General features: G+C 31.5%; 1 long non-coding RNA gene across 1 annotated transcript in view; it reads right to left on the reverse strand.

Moving 5' to 3' along the window:
* LOC143074277 (uncharacterized) overlaps window positions 1–6,354 on the reverse strand; it is a 54,079-nt gene extending 47,725 nt beyond the window's left edge. Inside the window, exon 1 of the long non-coding RNA XR_012977769.1 lies at window positions 6,320–6,354. This is a non-coding gene — a long non-coding RNA (uncharacterized LOC143074277). The remainder of the gene's footprint in view (window positions 1–6,319) is intronic.
* Between the last annotated feature and the right edge of the window lie 6,650 nt (window positions 6,355–13,004).

Here is a 13,004-nt window from a genome sequence, read left to right on the forward strand (position 1 = left end):
TCTGCAGTGATGTTAGGGATCGACACGGTATTAGGAAGGCCATATAAAATGTACCCTCATTTTTAGACTATATATATATATAAATATATTGGTGTTTTTTTATCTACATTCGTTACACATGTTTATTAAGAAATTGACATGAGGTTACGAAAGCTCTTACAATGTATATGGTGGCTAACGTTACAATGGTCACACACGATTTTTCCTCATTGAATTCGTATTTACTGTGATTGTTTTAGATTCAATAACAGATGTATCCAAGTATACAAATGATATAAAAAATGTCAGTTTGCTTCTTTGAAGGGGCACTACCTGTCAAATGCATGTTCACCGATTATACTCAAATTCTCATATTTGATTTAGAACAATATAAAACATTCCTTCAAATTATTTAAATTTTATATATCTCGTAGCTAGTGACCCTTTTAGGTGTACATTTCAAGTGAAAAACTATATCAATTCTTTCCAGAAACTTTGACACAGTAAAGGTGAAGAATCGAATCTGAATCATTCTAGTCTTAACACTTTTTTGTACGTAACTATTTGAATCAACACAAACTTGTATATATTTTATATATGTGTGTAAGAAAGTTGAAAAAAGTTTTTTTTAGAAAGATAATATAATGATAAAAGAGGAATCTTTAAATAAAAATAACAGCAAACCAGCTACAATTGTTGGAGAATATTTTTGTTGGAGAATAAAATCACTTACAAGGTGCGAAGTCCCGTCGAAACTTGAACGATTTCCCAAGTAAGCGCAGTTATGTCAATAATGGGTTTCTGATAAATAACATAAAGTAAATCATTTTGGCACGTCTGCCTCAACAATCATATACTATAATTTGTAGTAAAAGCACGTATAAAAAAGTAACTCAAGTTACTTACAAGTCTGTTAGAGCCGTCATATTTTGAAATATATTCGAATCTAGTGCCATGGCGGTCGAGTTACATCAAACTTTCTGGTCAGGCCGGGTATATTGAAATCACAGAGAATTCAAGAGCAAAATAATCCAATAATCTGTAGTCTTGTTGTCAAAGAAATACACAAGTAAATTCACTAATCTATTTATTAAAATTCCATTCCAGGACACTATTTACATTATATATACAGTTTACAAAATGTATAGTTCATATATTCATTGGCACATTACTTTCACACATCACAAATGGATTTCATTACAATTCCGCATCAAAATCGGCAACAGTGTCCAATACTGTGCACCCCAAAGAAAAACGCCACAGGCATAGTGTTCTAAACCACGCAACAGTCTGAGCGGACAAAATATCAAAAATGCATACAGTTGAATAGTAATGACACAACTTTCTAAGAATCTATAAATTCTCCCAAAATCGGCTAAAACTGACCACAATAATAAAATCTTTTTAACGTTTCATAATGTATAGTTCCTTTCTCAACTTCAATTTCATAAACACTAAAACTTCTAAGGGCTCTTATATACATATGATCTCCAAATATTCTCCAAATATTCTCCAAATATTCTCCAACTGACCTAAATATTCTCCAAATATTCTCCAACTGACCTAAATTATCTCCAAATATTCTCCAACTGACCTAAATAATCTCCAAATATTCTCCAAATATTCTCCAACTCTTTGTTTACAAAAATAAAACATATAAATCAAATAAAAGTATTACTACGTGACCTTGGAGAACATGCTATGTTAATCTCTTATAGCAGGATAGCCATTTGACTTAATGACTTTAACAGACGATAATCAAAACGTTAATATGACAAAATTAATTACAGTGGACATAAAATAACACTTGTACATTCCTTCCCCTCTAAATGATGACTGACCTCAGTCATCGAACTCTTAGACTACTTCTATAATGTCTATAGTAACAAAATAAAACCTAAGTAATAAAACAAATTAATTGTTCAAATAAAATCCAGCATAAACACCATTATAAATTGTCTGCACTTGTAAATCTTTTGTTTTAATTTTTTGAATGTTCATTGACTTCACTAACGGTATTAGTTGCGAAGGCGGAAAAGTCTATTTCCTCTGGATTCAATCTGTTTGAATATTGGATACGGCTTCCACGTACTGTTTCTTTTACCCCATTGAAATAAGAAAAGTCTCTTTGTGTTAATCGATGATAATAGATATGTTTCTTCTGTAACAACATGAGAAGAACTATTCATATCACCAAATGTCAAAGTATCTGATATAGAAATAATGTCATCACCAGTTTTGTCTTCTTTGTCTTCAGATTTATTGGCACTGTCCTCAACAAGCTGGAAGTCATTTGAGATATCACAAAACGTTTTGTCCAAATTGTCTAAATGTTCCTTTTCATCTATTAAAATTTCATTGTCCGAGACATCACTATATAGAATTAGAGAAAATGTTGTATAAGGGTCTTCTGGCAGTGGTTCCTCATCAGAAAGCTCATCAATTTCCTCAAATGTACCAATGTTGGTATCCTTGAATAGTTTAATAACTGGTTTTGAAGTTTGATACAACACTTAAAACACAACATCTTTGTCACAAACCAAACTTTTGCCGGTAAAACTCTCTATTTAGCAGTTAATTGACACTTGGTTCAACAATTGCAATCATTCCATTTACATCTATTTTTCGAATTAAATTCATCCTGAACAAAGCACTTGATGGGACACTATTTTGATCACCACTTCCTGTAAACTTTACATACATATTATTCCAGTAAGCTGCTTCATCTATCATATCAATAACTATTCCATTTCGTTTCATAATATCAGTCCCAATGATAGCATCATACAGTAAATTATCGACAACATACATATTGTGCACGGACACTTCAGAATTAACACTAATTTCACATCCAATAATTCCAGTAATATTAAGAGGCTGGCCGGTTGCTGAAACAATGTGTTTATAATTTGGTTTAATATTTAAAAGTTCAATATCTGGCACCATGTTTTTGTTAACTAAAGAAACAACTGCTCCGGTGTCAATTAATAAGGTTGCATCTCGCATGAAAACTTTTCTTTTTATCTTAATTCCTTGCATTAAAATCTAAATTATCTACACAATCACTATGGAAATGTTGAACGTCAGTCCTATTCGAAAACGAGGGATTTTTATTTACACAAGTGGCCGCCTTCCCCTCTATGAAGGAAGCCGGTCTTAGTTTAAACCAGTTTGTCCACCTCCCCTTTGCTGTTGTTGTATCCCTTGTTTAGCAGGGCAGTACCGCGCAATATGGCCTATCTTATGACAGTAATGACATATCGGCTTTCCATCTTCTGACCTTAAACCACTTCCTCTAGGATTTCCTTGTGCGAACTGGGTTGTACTACCCTGTCCTGGATATGATTAAACACTTACACTATTCATTTTTCTCTACAGCATATCTAATTTTTTTGTTACATCTTCAAGTTTTTGAATAACACTTGCATCAGCAGACACTGCATTTACTGCGCAAGCAGTACTCACCTCTTCTATGCGTGTAAGCCGTTCATTACACTCTTCCCGTTTGGCAATTCGAAACGCCTGCTCAAAGCTCTGGGGGTCGCTCATCATAACAAATCGTCTAAAACTAGGATGAAGTCCTTGCAAAAAGTGTTCCATAGCTAACCTGTCATGCTCGTCAAGTGACACGCCTCCATGTGCCCGTCTTGCCAGTTTTAAGATTGCATTTCCGTAATCTTCAACACTTTCACCAGAAATGTGCTTCCTCTGAAATAACTCACTATAGTACATACGTTCAAGTTCTTTTGGGCAAAATCTTTGCTTTAACTTTTGCACAGCTGTATCAAAATCATTTTGAATTTCACTATCCAAATCCTCGAAATAGTCAGCAGCTCTGCCCCTCAAGTACGCAGGCAACATTTCTCCCTTCCTGCCATCACTCCAACGATTGGCTCGGCTGATCCTATCAAATATTTTAATCCAGCTTTCAAAATCTTCCCCAACGTCTCCAAAGAATTTCGACGGTGTTACTTGTGATTTTGTTTCAGGCAAATCTCTGCGTTCATGAGGTGTAGATGAAATTGGTGTTCGCACTACAGACACAGATTGAGCAGGTGAAAGACTTCTATTTCTGGTTTTCCTTGTACGGCCCATAATTACGTATTTAAATAACCAAAAATAAAAATAATATGACGAAACACTTACAGTTCAGAAATATATTAAAGTACATCCAAAAGATATATCTGGTAGTCCATATGTTGAATATTATAATCCACTAGTTGTTCTTGTTGGATCCCACTTCTGACACCAAAAATGCCATGGCGGTCGAGTTACATCAAACTTTCTGGTCAGGCCGGGTATATTGAAATCACAGAGAATTCAAGAGCAAAATAATCCAATAATCTGTAGTCTTGTTGTCAAAGAAATACACAAGTAAATTCACTAATCTATTTATTAAAATTCCATTCCAGGACACTATTTACATTATATATACAGTTTACAAAATGTATAGTTCATATATGCATTGGCACATTACTTTCACACATCACAAATGGATTTCATTACAATTCCGCATCAAAATCGGCAACAGTGTCCAATACTGTGCACCCCAAAGAAAAACGCCACAGGCATAGTGTTCTAAACCACGCAACAGTCTGAGCGGACAAAATATCAAAAATGCATACAGTTGAATAGTAATGACACAACTTTCTAAGAATCTATAAATTCTCCCAAAATCGGCTAAAACTGACCACAATAATAAAATCTTTTTAACGTTTCATAATGTATAGTTCCTTTCTCAACTTCAATTTCATAAACACTAAAACTTCTAAGGGCTCTTATATACATATGATCTCCAAATATTCTCCAAATATTCTCCAACTGACCTAAATATTCTCCAAATATTCTCCAACTGACCTAAATTATCTCCAAATATTCTCCAACTGACCTAAATAATCTCCAAATATTCTCCAAATATTCTCCAACTCTTTGTTTACAAAAATAAAACATATAAATCAAATAAAAGTATTTACTACGTGACCTTGGAGAACATGCTATGTTAATCTCTTATAGCAGGATAGCCATTTGACTTAATGACTTTAACAGACGATAATCAAAACGTTAATATGACAAAATTAATTACAGTGGACATAAAATAACACTTGTACACTAGCATGGCAATTTTATTTCTCCTCAGGTTTCTGAAATAATTGAAATAAAATAATTTGCCAACTGTTCATCTTTATTTAATATTTCTTTTTTTTTCAGGAAAGGTAAGGTAGATGAGTTTGAACACTTGATTTAATACATATATACCGACAGATGTTTACAACACAATAAATAGTAGTTTTATCTAAATGGCTTAGATTTTTAACGTTCAAGGAAATGTTTTGTTTCATCAATATTTTAAATATTCGCCTTTCCTCATACTGCAAATAGTCGCTATTTAGGAGTTATAATAGGTCTGCTTCACTTCTGCCTTTGCTACACTAATATAATCGATTGCATGGTGGACAAGTCTGAAGTTATGTAACTAACGAAAATAAATTATTGTGTTGTCTATTAAGAGCTGCAAAAAGTGTTAAATATTACAGACATTTACTACATGACAGGAAGTAATTTTGTTTGCAAAATTAATGTACTTAAAAGTTTTTAAGTGCCGTCAAAACCGAAAGTATATTCCTATCCAGTTTTGAAATATTTCATTATTTGTCAAATTATTAGAAAAAAGTGTATGCAATGTATTTCTACATTGCGTTTGTAATCTTCGGAAAAATAAACAATTTGAATTTGTAATATAACGCAGTTGAAAGTGAAGTATAAATGTTGGATACAGACTAAAAGATGTGTAGAATACACTTAATATTAATAAAGCGGTTATTTTGATGGAATCTGAGACAACAACATCATAATTACTTCAATTGCAAACAAAATGTAGCATGACAATTCTATTTGTTCCCAAGTTTTGGAAATAAATTAAAGATTACAAAAGATTACAAAAGTTGTCAAATGTTTATCTGCATTTAATATTTCTTTTTCAGTTAGATTAGTGTGAAAACTTAATTTAATGAATACCTACTGACAGATGTTTACAACACAATAAATAATAACTGTACTTGAATGGCCTAGATTTTTAACCTTATAGGACATGTTTTGATTCGTCAGTATCTTAAAATGTTCTCCTTTGCTCATACTGCACCAAATTCGTAAAATAGGCAATCGATTCTGTTAATTAACAAAGCGCATTTACGATAAGTGTGAAAACTAATACAAGGTATGTAAAGAACGAAATAATGTATTGTGTAGGCTATCAAGAGCTGCGAAAAGTGTTTTATACAGCGAAAGCAGACCAACAAAACATGGTGGGGAAATATTTTGTTTGCACACTTTATTTACTTACAGTTTTTTAAGAGCCGTCAAAACTCGAAATGTATTCCTATCCAGTGTTGTTATTTTATTATCTGACAAATCCCTGAAAAAAATGTTTGAAATGAATTGCTGCATTGCATTTGTAATCTTCGGAAATACAAAAAAAAATTAAATTAGGAATAAAAGGCATTTAAAAGTGAGGTATTAATGTTAAAAACATGTTTTATACTGGATATATTCTAATAGATGTGTTCAACACAGTTTATAGTAATTATGCATGCATCTGTTGATCCGTTAAAGGAAAACATTTTTTAGTTCTGCTACTAAACCGATTTAAATGTTACTTGATATCAGACAAACATTCTGCTTCGTAAATGATGAATTTGAAAAAAAAAAACAATATCTTTGCTATCATATTTTAAAGCAGTTATTTTTATTTCAGTGTAAGCTGACTTTGGCTGATTTTCGCAGGTCATTATCGAGCCGCAAAACAGAGAGGTATTGTATTTTCGTGTGCAAGTAGTCTAAAGTCTCAACAAGAGGCAGGAACGGAACAATAGAAATTATCTCACCTCCTATACATTTCTAGGAATGTGATTGGTTAAAAGCGCCCTCGTGGAGACCGTGTATATTTCATATTAAGTTAGTATGGAGGCGGGGCTTATCTCATACACGGTTAGTAGTGGTGTTACGTCCCTTTGTATTCCATATTAGGTAGTAGGGAGGCGGGGCTTATTTCATACACGATGAGTAGTGGCGTAACGACCCTTATTAAAACTAAACAGTACTGAGAAAAAATTGTAAAGGTTTCAACAGACGAGAATTGATGTTAAAGACTGAAATAAATTCATAAAACACATTTAAACCTAACAAGTTGTTATTGTTGGTATTTTGTTTTGAAGGATCACCGGAAGTAGTTTCTTAATGCTAACAGTATTGAAGACTTGTTCATTTTGATAGGTCACTAGTCTAAATTTCATACGTTAAGATAGTCGGTAAGATAAATTCGTTACATAGTGTGCCAGTGACCTAATACAGTATATATGGGGTCAGTAAATTCCATATATACCGTATTAGGTCACTAGCACACTATGTAACTAATAATAATGGCAGTATATGAACACCATAATTATTTACGCTTATCATATATTTTGCAAAATGGTTTCCTTTGTGGTTTTTACCAAATTATTTATGGGAATACTATATTTATATGAAATGTATTTCCCTCCTAATCTGTTTATTTACTAAAGACATCTTTGAGAAATGTGGTTTATTTCAAACAAGACTTCTGGAATCGATTGAAATCGAAATTGCGTGGTAAACTTTAGGTTGTCAGTTACACATTTTATTTTTATCTGTATTATTCATGTTGAAAACTTAACAAAAATAAAAACAATAAAATTTCGCATGGCAATCTTCTAAAGTTAATGTGTGTGCCTTTTTTAATGATATTGTGAATAACGTATTCAAGATGTTATTCATGTTAAATTTCCTATGAGTCTTTTAGATTCCAAGTATCATTAAGATGCATCTTTAAAAAAGTACAAATAATATAACTTCAGAACCAAAAGACAATGCAATTTTGTTTCGAAGAAAACTCGCAACAAATGCATGCACACTGAAGTTTTGTTATATCCCTACTAGAAATTGTGTGACAAAAAGGATTTATTTCATAACTTCAATTGCATATTCAATTGATTTCGTAAATCTTTAAGAATCGGTCGTTTCCGATTTTCGTTTTATTTGAAGTGACATCAGCTATTTAACGACAAATATTTCATAAACAAAGTGTCGCAATGCATTTTTGTTCTATTTTGCATATAGGGTTGTTATGCTATTTAAACTCGTAAGATAAGTTTTAACAGTCAATGATATTGCCACGAAAAGTGACCTAAAGAAAAACACCAGGTTATTAAACTGAACAACACTAATCAAACTAAAAACTGGGCTGGACCCCTAGTGCTACGGAAGGTAAACAGTTCCTGTTTGACATGAAGGACAAATTTTCTTACAAATGGCTTGCGTTCTGAGTTATGAATTTGAATTTAAGTTGATAAACTTTATAAATAGCAAAAACTTTTAAAAAAAAAGTAAAAAATATCCTTTAGCAATTTGTCATTGGTTGAATTGTTCAATGTAAAGATGATTTATTAATTTATAAATGATAATTTTATGGCGTTATTTCTCTTGAGAAAAGATTTTCTGGTTGGTAATATTTTTTGGCGAAAAATCACTTAAAAGGTACGAAGTCCCGTAAAAACTTGTAATATATTACAAGCGAGCGCAGTTTTGATTTTAAACATATTTTATTCATTATAATATGAAAAAAATTGAGCAACAGGCACATCCTATATACATATTCTCAATATTGCATTTATAAGGTATAAATCAAATATTAGCAACTGTTATTATAATAGTACAATATACAATGGAACATGTATGCTACTTATGTGCTCACACAAGAAAAGGTATGTTTAAAGTTTTAATACTTAATGTAAAGTATAATTAAGTATATATAGGCAACTACTCATAATTTATTCAAATACCTTGAACCAAGTAAATATCCTTTATAAGTCATTATAAAAATATATTTAGGGTTTGGAAGGGACAGTAAGCTTGCTCCGTGGAATAAATAAATTAATGTTGAAGTGGAGAAAAAAAAAACAGAAAATCAAAAACAATCAAACAACACGTTGACTGTCACTGATATATTTCTGAACAGATTTGTAAATACCAATATTGAAATCATGAAAATAATCTGCTTCCAAAACTAATATTTTAGTATTTATGACAACTTTATCAACAATGGAGTAAATGGAATCAAGTAGGATCTGTCCAACATAAACATGATAAAGTAAATCATTATAGAACGTCTACCTTCACAAACATATAATATAATGTGTGATAAAAACACGAATAAAAAAGTAAATCAAGGTACTTACAAGTCTGTTAGAGCCGTCAAACTTTGAAATCTATTCGAATCTAGCATGGTTATTTTATTTTTCCACAGATTTCTGAAAAAATCAAAATGAAATAATTTGCCAACTGTTTATCTACATTTAATATTTCTTTTTCAGGAGAGGTAAGGTAGTTGAGTTTCAACACTTAATTTAATGCAACTTACTAAATCCCTAAAACAAGTTTATACAATGTATTTCTGCATTGCATTTGTAATCTTTGAAAATACAAACAATTTGAATTGTAAATAGAACGCAGTTGAAAGTGAGGTATAAATGTTAGATACAGATTCATAGATCTGTAGAATACATTTTATATTAATCATGCATGTGTTGGTTGAACATTAGAAAATGCCTGTACCAAGTCAGGAATATGACAGTTGTTATCCATTCGTTTGATGTGTTTGGACTATTGATTTTGGACTTTCCTTTTTGAATTTTCCTCGGAGTTCAGTATTTTTGTGTTTTTACTTTTGATTGATTAACGTAAAAGGAAAACTGTTTCAAGTTCTGCTCTTAAACCGATTTAACATGTTTAACTGTTATTTGTGTTCAGACAAATTTTCTACTTCATTAATGATGAATTTAAAACAAACAACAATATTTTTGCTATTATATTTTTAAGCAGTTATTTTGATAGAATCTCAAACATGAAAGATTTGGACCCGTATTTCATTAGTTCATTTTTGAGCAGCAAAACAGAAAGGTAATGTGGTGTCATGTGTAAACTGTCTAAAGTCACAACAAAGGTAAATTTTGATACTTCAATTGCAAACAAAATCGATTTCGTAAATCATGAATTCCTAATCATTTCATTTGCAAGTTAAGTCACCTATTTTAACGCAAGAAATGTCAGATACACAGTGTCACAATGCATATTTTTCTATAGTTTAACTTTTGTATTGAGGTAAACAAAATATTTTATACATTATAATATGTATAATATGTAATAAGCAGGCTTTCCATTTTTGCGTTTTGCGAAAAAAAAAATGTTCGGAAAAAATACGCATGAGTTTGAAACATAGTTTTACGTCTCCTCGTTTTCTTTTACGATAGTCCAAAAAAGAAAAAAATGTTGTTATGGGGAAAACTGTTCAAACGACTGAAAAATCTCTGACTTTATAAAGTTTTTGTTACCATCACTTAACATCTGTTTTTTCGTCCCAACTTTTTCTTTTTACAATGATCCGGGAAAGAAAACTGTTGTAACAGGTATGAAGAAATTAGTTCAATTGTAAGACAATCTTTGACTTAATCTTTTCCCTTCAACTAATCGGGGAAAATATGTAGTCAATAAACTAATTGAAGATTAATCTCGTGTTCCTAGAAGTGAAAAGGTAATGATTCCATGATCTATATTTCAATCTTACAGTATCTTTTGAAAAATACATGTCTGATGCTTATTCATCACAATGTAGATAAAAAAAAATGTAGAATGATCATAGACAACAGTAGGGAATTTTTTTTGGTTACAAAGAAGAAACATTTGTTATATTAATTGTTAATTGGAGAAACAAATTGAAAGTGGTGAAAAATATTTTGCTTTGACGAAAGAGGTGACGAAAAGGAAACTAGCTCAAGGGAAACCCTGTTATAAGCATGTAGTTTTTTTAGCTGTCTGGTATCAGTTAACATCAGGAATATGTATCATTAATAAACTGTTAGTAAACTGTAACATGTGTCATGTTAACAAAATGGTTTGTACAATGCGCATTCAAACAACTATGATTTAAACTACTGTTAAACTCATCACATGTTTCTTGATTGAAATTTTGCATGCAAGACGAGTGTTAACATATATTTTGTCTACAAATATTTGATTCAGCATAACTTCTTAAGTTTTATATTGCCATTTACAAAAATAAAATCAAGGAGCTCTAAAATACATTCGATTTGGTATGAGTGCCAATGAGACAACTCTCCATCCATTTGTTTAGTTGAAATAACAATATTAAACTGAAATACTCACAAAGTTGTTGTTGCATTAGGAATGTTAGATGGAAATGTTGTTAGTTTTTTATTACTGCAATCCAATTTCAGGTTCTCACATGTACATGCTGTCGGACAAGCTTGAACTGTGCTTCCCAACATGGTGAATGTACTTACAATTAAGATGAACGTTTGATACATTTTCTCCTTTCAACACCCTGCAAAATAAAAAATTATAATGCATAAAGTACTTCGGTTGAATATATCTAACAAGGGCAACTTGTAGAGTAATATTAATATCTATTTATTTCATTCAACATATTATAAACACTGAGAAGAAAAACTCTAAAAATAGATACCTTTGTTATGTAAGAAATGAAAATTAAATACAGTCATTTAGAATAAAATTTAATACCTTCTTTTATTATTTGTTTGACAGATACATGTACATTCTCGAATAGTAAGATTTACTAACTATTTATAGCGATTTCAAAGTTGTCTTTCCGTAACTAACTACAAAACAATTAGGTTAAGCTAGCTAAACTAGAGGCTCTAAAAAGCCCGTGTCGCTCACCTTAGTGTATGTGAATATTAAACAAAGGACACATGACAAAACTGTGTTTTGGTGATGGTGATGTGTTTGTAGATCTTACTTTACTAAGCATTCTTGCTGCTTACAATTATCTCTATCTTTAATGAACTTGGCCGGGTAGTTTCAATGAAAATGCTAGTGAAAGTTTACAAATTTTATGAAAATTGTGGAAAAATTGACTTTAAAGGGCAATAACTCCTTAGGGGTCAATTGACCATTTTTGGTCACGTTGACTTATTTTTAAGTCTTACTTTGCTGAACATTATTGCTGTTTACAGTTTATCTCTAACTATAATAATATTCAAAATAATAACAAAAAAACAACAAAATTTCCTTAAAATTTCCAATTCAGGGGCAGCAACCTAACAATCAATTATCCGATTCATTTTAGGGCAGACAAATCTTCACCTAATAAACAATTTCATCTCCGGTCAAATTTGCTCTTAATGCTTTGGTTTTTGAGTTATAAGCCAAAAACTGCATTTTACCCCTATGTTCTATTTTCAGCCATGGCAGCCATCTTGGTTGGTTGGCCGAGTCACTGGACACATTTTTAAACTAGATACCCCAATGATGATTGTGGCCAAGTTTGGTTTAATTTAGCCCAGTAGTTTCAGAGGAGAAGATTTTTCTAAAAGATTACTAAGATTTACGAAAAATGGTTAAAAATTGACTATAAAGGGCAATAACTCCTAAAGTAGTCAACTGACCATTTTGGTCATGTTGGCTTATTTGGAAATCTTACTTTGCTGAACATTATTGCTATTTACAATTTATCTCTATCTATAATAATATTCAAGATAATAACTAAAAACAGCAAACTTTCCTTAAAATTACCAATTCAGGGGCAGCAACCTAACAAGGGGTTGTCTGATTCATCTGAAAATTTCAAGGCAGATAGATCTTGACCTGATAAACAATTTTACCAATGTCAGATTTGCTCTAAATGCTTTGGTTTTTGAGTTATAAGCCAAAAACTGCATTTTACCCCTATGTTCTATTTTTAGCCATGGTGGCCATCTTGGTTGGTTGGCCGGGTCACGCCACACATTTTTTAAACTAGACACCCCAATGATGATTGTGGCTAAGTTTGGTTTAATTTGGCCCTGTAGTTTCAGAGGAGAAGATTTTTCTAAAAGATTACTAAGATTTACGAAAAAAGGCTAGAAATTGACTATAAAGGGCAATAACTCCTAAAAGGATCAACTGACCATTTTGGTCATGTTGACTTATTTGTA

The sequence above is a fragment of the Mytilus galloprovincialis genome, chromosome 5 (assembly GCF_965363235.1).
Source record: "Mytilus galloprovincialis chromosome 5, xbMytGall1.hap1.1, whole genome shotgun sequence".
In the NCBI taxonomy this organism is placed as follows: domain Eukaryota; kingdom Metazoa; phylum Mollusca; class Bivalvia; order Mytilida; family Mytilidae; genus Mytilus; species Mytilus galloprovincialis.